This window comes from Pteropus vampyrus, unplaced genomic scaffold (genome assembly GCF_000151845.1).
Source record: "Pteropus vampyrus isolate Shadow unplaced genomic scaffold, Pvam_2.0 Scaffold13, whole genome shotgun sequence".
NCBI lineage: Eukaryota > Metazoa > Chordata > Mammalia > Chiroptera > Pteropodidae > Pteropus > Pteropus vampyrus.
In genome coordinates this window covers 8,301,321-8,312,209 of record NW_011888794.1, presented here as the reverse complement: position 1 = coordinate 8,312,209, position 10,889 = coordinate 8,301,321, and the positions used below count along the sequence as shown (strand labels likewise).

The following is a 10,889-nucleotide window of genomic DNA, read 5'->3' as shown; positions in this document are numbered from 1 at the left end:
TAGATGCATCTTTTGTCAAACCCATGTAAGGGCAGACTGTTGATTGACAATATAAGATTTGATTCATCGATATGATGCCAGATCCATGCACAAACAACAAGGACTTTTGAGTAACAATTTCAGAATGATAGAATTCTAATGTTTGAATATTTTAATACACATTTAACTAGAATCATATATACATACTTCTTACCTACTGCCGAGCATATCTTGGCATTTAAAATGAAAGTGTTAATGATGAGGATCGAAGCTTTAGGACAGAGGTTAATAAAGATAAAGGAGTGATTTGAATTTATAAGGGGAGGGTTCAGTAATTAAAGTTAGCACAGCTGTGGCGATGTTAAAGATGATATGGTAATGAGACTTCATCATAATAAGGCCCTGGCACCCCTGCTCACAAAACCTTCTTGGTGGTAACGTGACCATGCCTACTTTAGAAATGAAGAGACGTGAGAGAGGGCCTGAGCCACACGGCACCCATTGCAGGGCTAATTTTCTCTCATAACAGTGTGAGGGCCAGAATGACCCACGGTGGAGAGACTTTTTTTTAATGAACATCTCCTATATTCTACAACACGACTCTGGAAGCTACACCTGCTACATATTTGTAATGAAAATTCATTAATGCAGTGTCATTAATACTCTAATCTAAATAAAATTTCTGTTCCTGGGAGCCCCCAAGTGGCTGCACTAGTACACACCTCCCCAGTTAAAATGATTTAGTATATTGATAGGGTCCATTTAATAGTTCGTTATATTTTTCTCTCCCGTCTCACTCGCCTCATTTAATCCATGAGGGGAACAATGTTCAACACTGTATAAATAATTTTCATGAGGGCCTCGGAAAAGAACAAAATGATGTTTCCAAAGTCTTCATATACAATTTGAGATACCTTTTCTAAATAATATAAGAGAATGCACCAAGGATGGCACCCAAAATGTGATGTAATTGAGAGGTAACAATAGGTAAACATTATTTTGTATCGAATAGACTTTTTTAATACTATTTTAATTTGACATTCTATAAAACTTTGTTTCTAATATCAACAAAAATTTACTTGCTTTTTAAATTATTTTTCAAATCTCTGGACTTATAGAAGTTGGAAAAGACAATTTTTATTCAATCCTTGCTTGCCAATAAATATCAGCAAAATATTTTTTGCAATTTTGATCCTTTCCTGAAACTCTATCTTTATTAAAAAGTAAATAATAATTTTAAACTTTAAGTCAAATTAATTGTATTGTGAAATCAAACTGATGGCTTTGCCAAAAAAATTAAAAAAAAAAAGTTATAATGCAGACAAGCATAAATTAAATATATCTCAATATATCTATTGAGATTCATTTGCTACAAAATGTCTGTGTGCATGTACAAGTTTTCAATAAATTTACTGTACAGTTTTTCTCAATAACAATCTATTTTTAACCCATATTTCTCTAAAATGAAAAAGAAATACACTAGATCTTCTGCAGGAGCAGTGTCTTTTATATCAATAAATCACTGAACATATATTTGATAATATATTTCATTTATTAGACTCTTATTCTACATATTTTTTACAATTGGAAATCGATCATGAATTACACTGGCTGTATTATATATTTATATTCTGTAGTATTTAGCAATTTAAGTAATTCAGTTTACTCATAACTATAATAGCAATGATCTTAATGAAATAATTCTGTATAATACCATGTTATACGGTGTACCGTTAATGGTAACCCTAAGTTACTGCTATGTCCCAAAGGTTTATGTGGACTTTAGTTAGAGTCAACTCATTTGTTTTTTTCTTCTGGCTCTCTCCCATGAATCTATGGGGCTGGACTGGGCACAAATTCAAATTAGAGCCATCACACTGGACTCAGAATAGTGTTTCAGGACTTTTCTAGGGGATGAGCATCATGCTGGGGACCTCTTTCCCTAGGTGTATTCTCCCCAGAGATGCTCTTCCATCCCTCTTGAAAAAAGATTACTAAGTCTTTTCCACCAATCCCCGCTACATTTAGGTACCAGGTAAACTTAAGCTAGGCTTTGTTATGTGACCTAGAGAAAATCATCTTAAATTCCTGAGCTTCGTTTTAAAATGAAGTAGTAGTATTACACAATTCTAAATCACTTTCCATTACATTCAAAGAAATATATTTTAACACCATCTAGAAGATTATATCAAACATGAATATTATATTTAACAAATACTCTGAGTATCACCATGTACCTAGCAATGTTCTCATCTCTGAGAATCTAGAGGAAAAAAAAGGTCCCCGAATTTGTAGAACTTATAGTCTACTATAGTCAGCACATTCCTGCACCCCAAAACAATTTTCTCCAGTTTATCCCTAATTAGGCACTGTAGTCTGTGCAAGAAATTTCAGCTGACTTTAACCATTTTCTTAACAGCCTCTCTTGAGTCGAACATCTAACATCAAACTTCACTTTGAAGCACCTAAGGAAAAGAGGAACGTGTAAAAACAACAAAACATGTTTGTAAAACAATCACCATCAGTATAAAAAGAAGCCATACTAAATCTGTTTGAATTCAGTAGGTTTAAGTTTTCATTCAGCAACAACCAAAATCTCATATGTCAAAACATCAGTAAATAAAATCCCTAGGTACATATCAACCTGAATTTGCAGAACTACATTACAGAGGAATGACACTTAGATCCATTTTATACATATTTTTAATATTTCAAAGAAGAATATAAGAATGATATTAGCCTACTAAATTGTAAATGATGGATCAGCAGTCTCGTTCCCACTTACCATACCTTATACATCTTCTGCTTGCTGACAGCTTACACTTTGGAATGGTTGTCTATGAATTACTCTTAAGCAACTGAGCTGTCTAACCCAGATATGGTTTTCTGTCGTTTCTTTCCTAGCGACGAAGCGTGCTTCTTCCTCAGGGTCTCTTTTGAAAATGCTATCCTTTTCTCTATTTCTCCCTATGATTTCTTTCACTTGTGAGAAATGTAAGAAAAAGTTATTAGAATAATCTCATGTTTCCAGAGGGGCATGTAATATTTATAGTCTAAGGACACTACCACATGTTGCCAAGAAACCTCTCCAAAGTTGTTAGTTCCTTCTTATGGTTAACTAGTCAGATATTGGGCATCCAAGGAAAATTGAGCCAGGAAACATATTTTAAAAAGAATAGAAATTATTTTAGTGTTCAAAAGCAACATATAAATTCATAGATACTATCCAAATAAATCTGAAAAACTTGCACAGAAAAAAAAAGTATTTTAGCTCTAAAACATTTTTTTTTTTGTATATCCAATGAAGATAATTGTTCTATAGAAAAAAAGAAATGGGAGACAGAGTGGTAATAGGTAAGAATACTTATTATGTGCCAAATAATAATACCTTACAAATACTATACCTTACATATAGTATTTCATTAACTCCTCAATATATATCATATGTAATATGTAATGTTTATATATTAAGACATGAAAATTCAAACAGGTAACATATCTCATTAAATTTTCTGTAGTTAGTATGTGGTAAAGGCTGCAGCCTACGCTCTTGCTTCATGTTACCACCTCTGGAAAGCACTGTCCACCTGTCCGTGCCAGCTAAGAGCACTAGAAAAGAAAGATGCCCAACAGGCAAAATCCTAAACATAAATTTTAACAGGAAAAAAATCCTTCATAAAATTTTTGAGAGGAAAAAAATCTATTTCCTATCAGAGAAAATGCTCTTGGCTGCACATTGCGAAGAGGACCTGAGGAACAAGAAGTGCTAGCTCAGCCAGCAGGTTGGTGAAGCAGGTGTGCGAGCATCTGATTGACGCTGTGTCAAGAAAAGCCATTTTTCATATTTGGGAGTTTTCCAAAAGACATAAAACATTGTCTTTTTAATCACATGTACACCCTAGAATTTATTAAATTTTCACATTTTTTTAAATGTTAGCTAGTAGAGATAGTTTTGAAACTATAGCTGTTACTTACACACACACACACACACACAAAACCATTCCAGATCTCAGAATGTAATAAGTGTAACATCCTCACCAGCAACAAATGAAGGAAATGTACTCTTTAAGATCTGAGTTAAAGATCCTCCCAGAGTTTTGAGAAAACAAGCTCCAGGACCCATCACAACGGAATTCTTAAACTGCATGCCAGTGGACTCTGAGCCAAATTGTGAAATATAAGAACTAAAATATGTGAATATAAATATGTAGAAATAAAACGGAGCTACACTCATCTGAACTTATGAAAGGTAACACTAGTAAGTTTATGGCATAGGAGCTTTACTCTCACCAACAATGTCCTTGAAAAGGAAAAAAAAAAAAAAAGGTGAGACAGTTTAAAAGTTAGATGCTGGCTCCCAAGTAGCAATGATTAGATTTATATGTCTGATAACTGTGTTTGGCAAGGGAGCTGCTCATTATTCTGAAAATTTTGCAAATGCACCTCTGTAAACATGTTCCTTTTGAAATCTTAGCAGAATTTTGCCCACGGAATTTAAAAATATAATCCTGAAGGAGAGTTTTTAAATATTTTGAGCATCTGATTAATTGTAAAGGCCACCCATGTTTTATTTAAGTTAATGCTTAAATTATATTTCAGAACGAATGTGTCGATACACCAAGTGGTACCCACTGGTTTCGTTTTCCAGTAAACCGTCATGGGAGCTATTTCTAAGGACTCTGCTCATAAAAAAAGGCTCCTTTCTGTCTGATAGCATATTATTATTATAAATGCAGAGATTCCTTAAGTAGTCAGAGCCATCCACAGATTTGCTAAGTGCCTATTAAAAACTGCTTTAGCCTTTGCTTTGCTTTTGTTGTTGCTATTATTGTTGTTGTTACAGTGATGGTTGTAATTGTTGTTCACTGAAAAAAAAAATGTTCTTACATACATGGAGAAAGAGACCTGGAGTGGGGGATGGACATATGCTTTTTTGTGAATTTTGCTCTCACTTCTCCCACTATTTTCTTCTTATTTATTGGACTGGCTCGGCAAGGGCGAAACAAAAGGAATGAACATTCATTTGAGTACTCTCTTTTATTTATGTTAACATTTCATCATATGCTGTTTAACAGTTTACTAAATGTTCATTATGCACAGCGTTGCATTCTCAAGGGAATAAATAAGTTTCTGTCAGCACTTCTTTTATGAAATCCTATTTTGGTTGTAGATTTTAAAAATTCATAATAAACATTTCCTTCAGGAAGAAGCCAAGAAAGGAAGTGCTTTGACACTGTTGATAAGTGAGCTTGTAACTAAAAAAAAAATGGAAAACAAACACAGCATAAATATTCACTGCATGTATGTATGGAGAGAGGGAGAGGAGAGAGGGAGGGGAAGAGGTAGAGAGTAGAGGAGGGTTGAAGGAAGAGAGAGAGACAGAGGGAGACAGGGAAAGAGAAACAATGAGAAGATTAACTCCTGGATCATATGGATAAAATAAAAAGCAGATCTATCTGACAGTTTCAGTGTTAACATTCTCACAGTTACGTCACCAGTTATACTTGCAAAATAGCAATGGAAAACCAGAGAATGGACTAGACAATGCTCAAGTTTCTCTCGGCTTCAAGTTTTTATTATTCTAGTATATTAAAAGGAAAATAGAATGGAAAATAAATGTCAAATAAATGTCAAAAGATGACAATCTCTAGTACTCATAATATATACACTATATCATTTGGCTTATATGGATACACACACACGCGCACACACACACACACACACACACACACATGTATATATAAGCCAAATGATATATATATTCTGTGATTCACCAGTTCTAAGCTATATACTGAAAAGAGAATGAAAATTTGGAAAGGGCCTGAAATCCTTGTCTTTACCTCTTTGTGATTGAAAGCTTTTTAAAAGGTAATGAGAACATTTATTAGTTGATTATTATTTGTCAAATACTCATACAAATCCTTTATCTATTAATTTACTTAATCTTTTAAACAAACTCGTAAGGTAAGTCTATCATAATAGCATCTTAATTTTTCAGACAGGAAAATTTAGAAACAGGGCAATTAGTAGTTTGCCAAGTTCACAGTGCTTCTAAGTGGCAGAGCTGGGCTTCCCAACCAGTAGTCAGGTTCAAGGTTATCCAGCACATTTGCCTAATTCTGTCTCTCCAAAAAGGGGATTGAGACATAGATCTCACTAACCAAATGTATAATTTATTAATATATGACCAAATGAAATTAAAAACAAGATATTTTCTCTGTCTATATAAAAAATTTCTGAATATGGAAATTTTAGAAAAAACTCTGACAAACATAAGCATCTCTGTAAGACCATGGTCTAGATATGACAGTTATTATCTTGGTGAATATTCTTGTAGTTATTTTTTATTTTATAGAGCATTACTTTAACTTATTAACAGAGTGAGCATTTTCCAACATCATTAAATTTTCATGGAGTGCATGCTTCTGAATAGTCACTTAATTGTACCCTAATTTATTTAATAATCGCCATTTTTTGGACAGAAAGACATAGCTGGTTTACTCAGGAGTCTCAATGAAAATCTTTAAATAATCATATTCATTAATCAGTTTGTATTAGTTTTCTATGCTGTATAACAAATTTTAGTAGCTAAAAACAGCACATATTTATTCTGTAACAATTTCAATTGGTCAGAGAACAGACACTGCCTAACGGGGTCCACCACTCTGAGTCAGAGGCTGCAGTCAAGGTGTCAACCAGGCTGCTTTCTCATTTGAAGACTCGACTGGGAAGAAATTTGTTTTCAATCTTTGGCTGCTGTAGAACAGAGGCTACCCTCAGCCACAAGAGGTCATGGGTCACTCCCTCCCACGTGGCCCTTGCCATAGGCAGTTCACAAGTCACTTTGCTTCTTCAAGGCCAGAAAGAGAGTAAGAGGACTGACAAGAACAGTCTCATAATGTTACATAATCTTGGGCGTGACATCCCATCACCTTTGCCATATATATAATGATCATAATATATTCATGAAGCTGACATCCAAAGCTTTTGCCACATTCTGTTGGTTAGAAGCAAATTGCAGGTCCCGCTCACTCTCAGGGAGCGAGTAGGTTACTTGGCACGAACATCAGGAAATGGTCCCCTGCTTCCCGACACCGCTGTGTTCATTCCCCCAGGAGCTTCCTAATACAGAGCTGTCCAAGCAAAAAGCATCTCAGTGACAAACCACTGCTGCCAGTGAGGGCCTCTGTCTTAGTGACATTTAATTGGAGACTCAAACAGCTGTTAATGCCCTTGTTCAGGACACCTTGCTACGTGTGGCAAACCTCTCAGGAGTTCAGTGAGTGGTCACCTCATTCATCCAGTTTCTCTGATCCTGAGGGACGCCAGGTTTCAATGCCATCGGGGTTCCACTAGGTCAATTTCATGTGGAACACGTAATATCAGTCAGACTACCCCAAAAGTATTTTCAAAATCTGGTGGCAATCTATCTACCATTTTGTATGTCTTTGTAGCAAGTACCCAGATTACAAATCTCTGTTGTTTAGTGAGATTATATGATTAACTTTACTTTTTTCTCTAAACAGCCAAATTTCTCCACACCTGTTAACTAGTACATCTCGTTATCATTTATTTATACACATATCCACTCCTTTGTTTAAATACTTGAGTTACCTACTCTGTTTCAGCCACCTTGCCAGAAGCTGAGGACGTAATGGTGAACGAGATAGGCTTACTGCCTCAAAAGGGTGAGAATCTGTTGGGGAACAGCACACAAGAAAAAAAAAACTAACTAAATAAACAACTGGAATAGTAAGTAACCACACGGTGATAAGAGAGATGAAGCAAACCCACAGAAGGGTGCTGTCAGAGCATGAGGAGAGGTTTATTTCTTTAGCGCATCCCAAGCAAAGAGGCCTAGGTGTAATCGTGTGAGTCTCTGCCCCAAAGGCTTTTCAGTTCAGGTGTTCAGAGAGCTCGCCTGACACTGGCTACACAGAAGCATAGTCTTTCTTCGTCCACCCCAACCGACCCATGCACACACATTCTCTTAAAACACAAGGCTATTCTGGATCCAGTGGACAAGTAGGAAAAATGAGATTATGAGACTGTTTCTTTCTCCTTCTCTCTCTACCTTAGAGACAAGGTCTTCTTATATGCAGAGACTTGCAGAAAACAGTGGGTGTTTGTTTTTTCCTACAGCACCCGGTCTTCCTAGGTGGTCTCCCATCCTATTACTAACCAGGCCCAACCCTGCTTAGCTTCAAAGATCAGAGGAGATCAAACGTGTTCAGAGTGGCACAGCTGTAGACAACAGTGGGTGTTTAGATAAGTTCTTCAGGTCACTGAATACCTGCTTGACCTCTGCTGGAGTTGCACTGCTGTCCACTCTGGAGAAGGGCCTGGAGTGCACAGTGAGGTCACAGTCGGTGTTCTCGAGCTAATAAAGAAACACCAGACCAAATCATCCTACCTGCTTCCCTTGGTGAAGGAACTACAGGCTTTCTTTAATAGGCTCTCTAAAATAAAAAATGCTTAATTTTTGGCAAGATTAAGCAACATGTAAAAGCAATAAAATTAATTATCATCTGGTCAAATCATCCCTTAACAGAAATCCCATATCTTTCTTCATTTTCATGCAAGAGAGAACTTCATGGGTTTTTGATCCCTATTTCCCCTCAACACGCATTTCAAACTGGCATATGATATTCCAAAGCATAATTGAACAATTGTTGCTTAATGATTTGGTAATATTGCTCAAGATATGATCACAGAAAAATCTTTAATAATTCTATTTGATAGTAGAATCATATGTAGAATCAAAATGATATAAGCAATGAAAAATATATAGAGGCTGAGTCTTTTCTAAGAGCATTTTGTTTCATTATAAGCCCACACATTAATTTGGAAAGAAAAGTTATCTTTAAACAGTCTTGAAAAACATGGTATAGCTCTCTGTTTACCTAAATATTTCATCTCTCTCAGTAAAGTTTTATAAAGTTCTCCCTATAAGTCTTACCCATTTTCTTGTCAGGTTAGTTTTAAATAATATATGAGTTTTGTTGTTATTGTTGCTATTAAGTAAAAACAGTGGTTCCCATTGTATCTTCAATGGCTACCAGTGATTTGGAAAGCAATTGACTTTTGCACATTTATCTTATATTTGACCAATATTAACTCCATAAAAACTTTGACAGTCATGTGAATGAAAATAACATTAACAAAAAGCATGTCAAGGGTCATTAACGCTGGTTTCGATCTCCATTTTTACTGATTCGTTATTTCAGAGGGTATGTTTCATTTCTAAGTGGTTTACTTTGTTTAAAGTTTAGTATTACTTTTGAGTGTTAGAAAACATTGAGAAGAGTACAGAGATTTTATTTTTTATCTACCATAAGAATAAATTTTGTATATGTCCCACAAGACTTATAACATCTTTCTTTTTATTCCTTCTATTCTGTCTTTTGCTGCATGGAATATTTCTTTACTATTTTAAAGTTTCAGGGACATGGAGGATAAACAATTTAAAATTTTAAAAAATCCACTTCTACCTACATATCTTTGATTGTCGATACCAGAACCAAGTTGCCTCTTTTGATTTCTTCCTCCCCCTTTCCCTATGACATATCTATATCACTCCAATTTAGTGACACAATATTATTTTAAAAATAATTATTTCTATGATATAATCATGTTTATAACAATTATTTAGACTTAACAAAATGCTTAATTGGCAGTAGTATGTATCACAAGTCCTTTTATATTATGATTCTTTATTTTGAGCTTTTAATTTTGTTTCTTCTCTTGAAATCCAGAAGGCATTGTACTGTATAATTTTCTGTCTTTGCATAGTTGAGATTTTTCTTTACATAAGAAATGAGAGTATAGAGCATACGATCAGTTACTTGCAATAAATAAAAGACCCTAGCAATAAGCTATTGATAAAATTGTTCAAGTAGTTACAAGTCTACGTTCAGGATTATACAGTTTGTAGTGTATTTAAAATGGTTAGGCTTAATTGAGTTAAGTATAAATATCTAAGAATCGACAGAGCAATAGAAAATTTTCTTTTAAATACTGAATGTTTTATAAAATCTATAAAGGTCTAGAAATATCCTATTTTATGAGGAAAAAATGAAACACTTAACTGACTCCAGTCTTCCCCTTGTGTTCTTTTGAGTAAAACACCTGTGGTTTCATCTGCTAAATCTTTGCTCAGGGTGATAGGTGAATACAGACTTTCTTCTTTTTGTGCTTAAACGTCTTCAGAAACTTAAAGGCCATTTGTGCCCTAAAGTTAGGTCACATACGAGTAAAGAATCTCATGCCATGTGACCCCACCCACTGCTCAGGTACATAATGCCATACTTTGATTTCTGTCTGACTTTGTTCCCTTGGTCCTTGGTACATGGTCCCGCCTCTGTGATTTAGGCCACCCTGGATGTGTCACTGGCAAAGACTCTTTATAACTGTGATTCCCACTTCTCTCAACAATTACACCCTGCAAGAGGTCAAAAGGAATATCCCAGGGCTTTACACATGCTGCTTGCCTACAACTTAAGTCACGCAATTCCCAGATATTACACTTTAGCAGAGCAGCACTTCTTTGGGGACTATTCAAGGCTGTTATTTTTCACTTTCTTAGCAATGAGCAGTCTAGGGAGGTATCTTTCATTTCACCTCTCTGACTGTTTTGGCTTACTTTGCAGTTGTAACAAGAGAAAGAATCTTAGAAAATATATCCTTGATAATACGAGTAGTGTGCAGTTAAGCCACTTCTATTGTTCAAAAAAACCATTTGTAGGAAGGAGGGAGGAACGAAGTAGGGGATCTCCTCCTTTCTCAAGGGATACTTTCTTTTGTATTTTCTCACTACTCTTCTTCCTCTCTATGTTACGACTTTGGATGGGTCCAGTGCAGGTTTCCACATGGGTGACTTAGCTCTTGGAAGGTAGAATCAAGAGGAAGGA

General features: G+C 35.3%; 1 pseudogene; it reads right to left on the bottom strand.

The window, feature by feature from the left end:
• Nucleotides 1-8,112: 8,112 nt before the first annotated feature.
• LOC111733342 lies at nt 8,113-8,231 on the bottom strand (annotated as a pseudogene).
• Between the last annotated feature and the right edge of the window lie 2,658 nt (nt 8,232-10,889).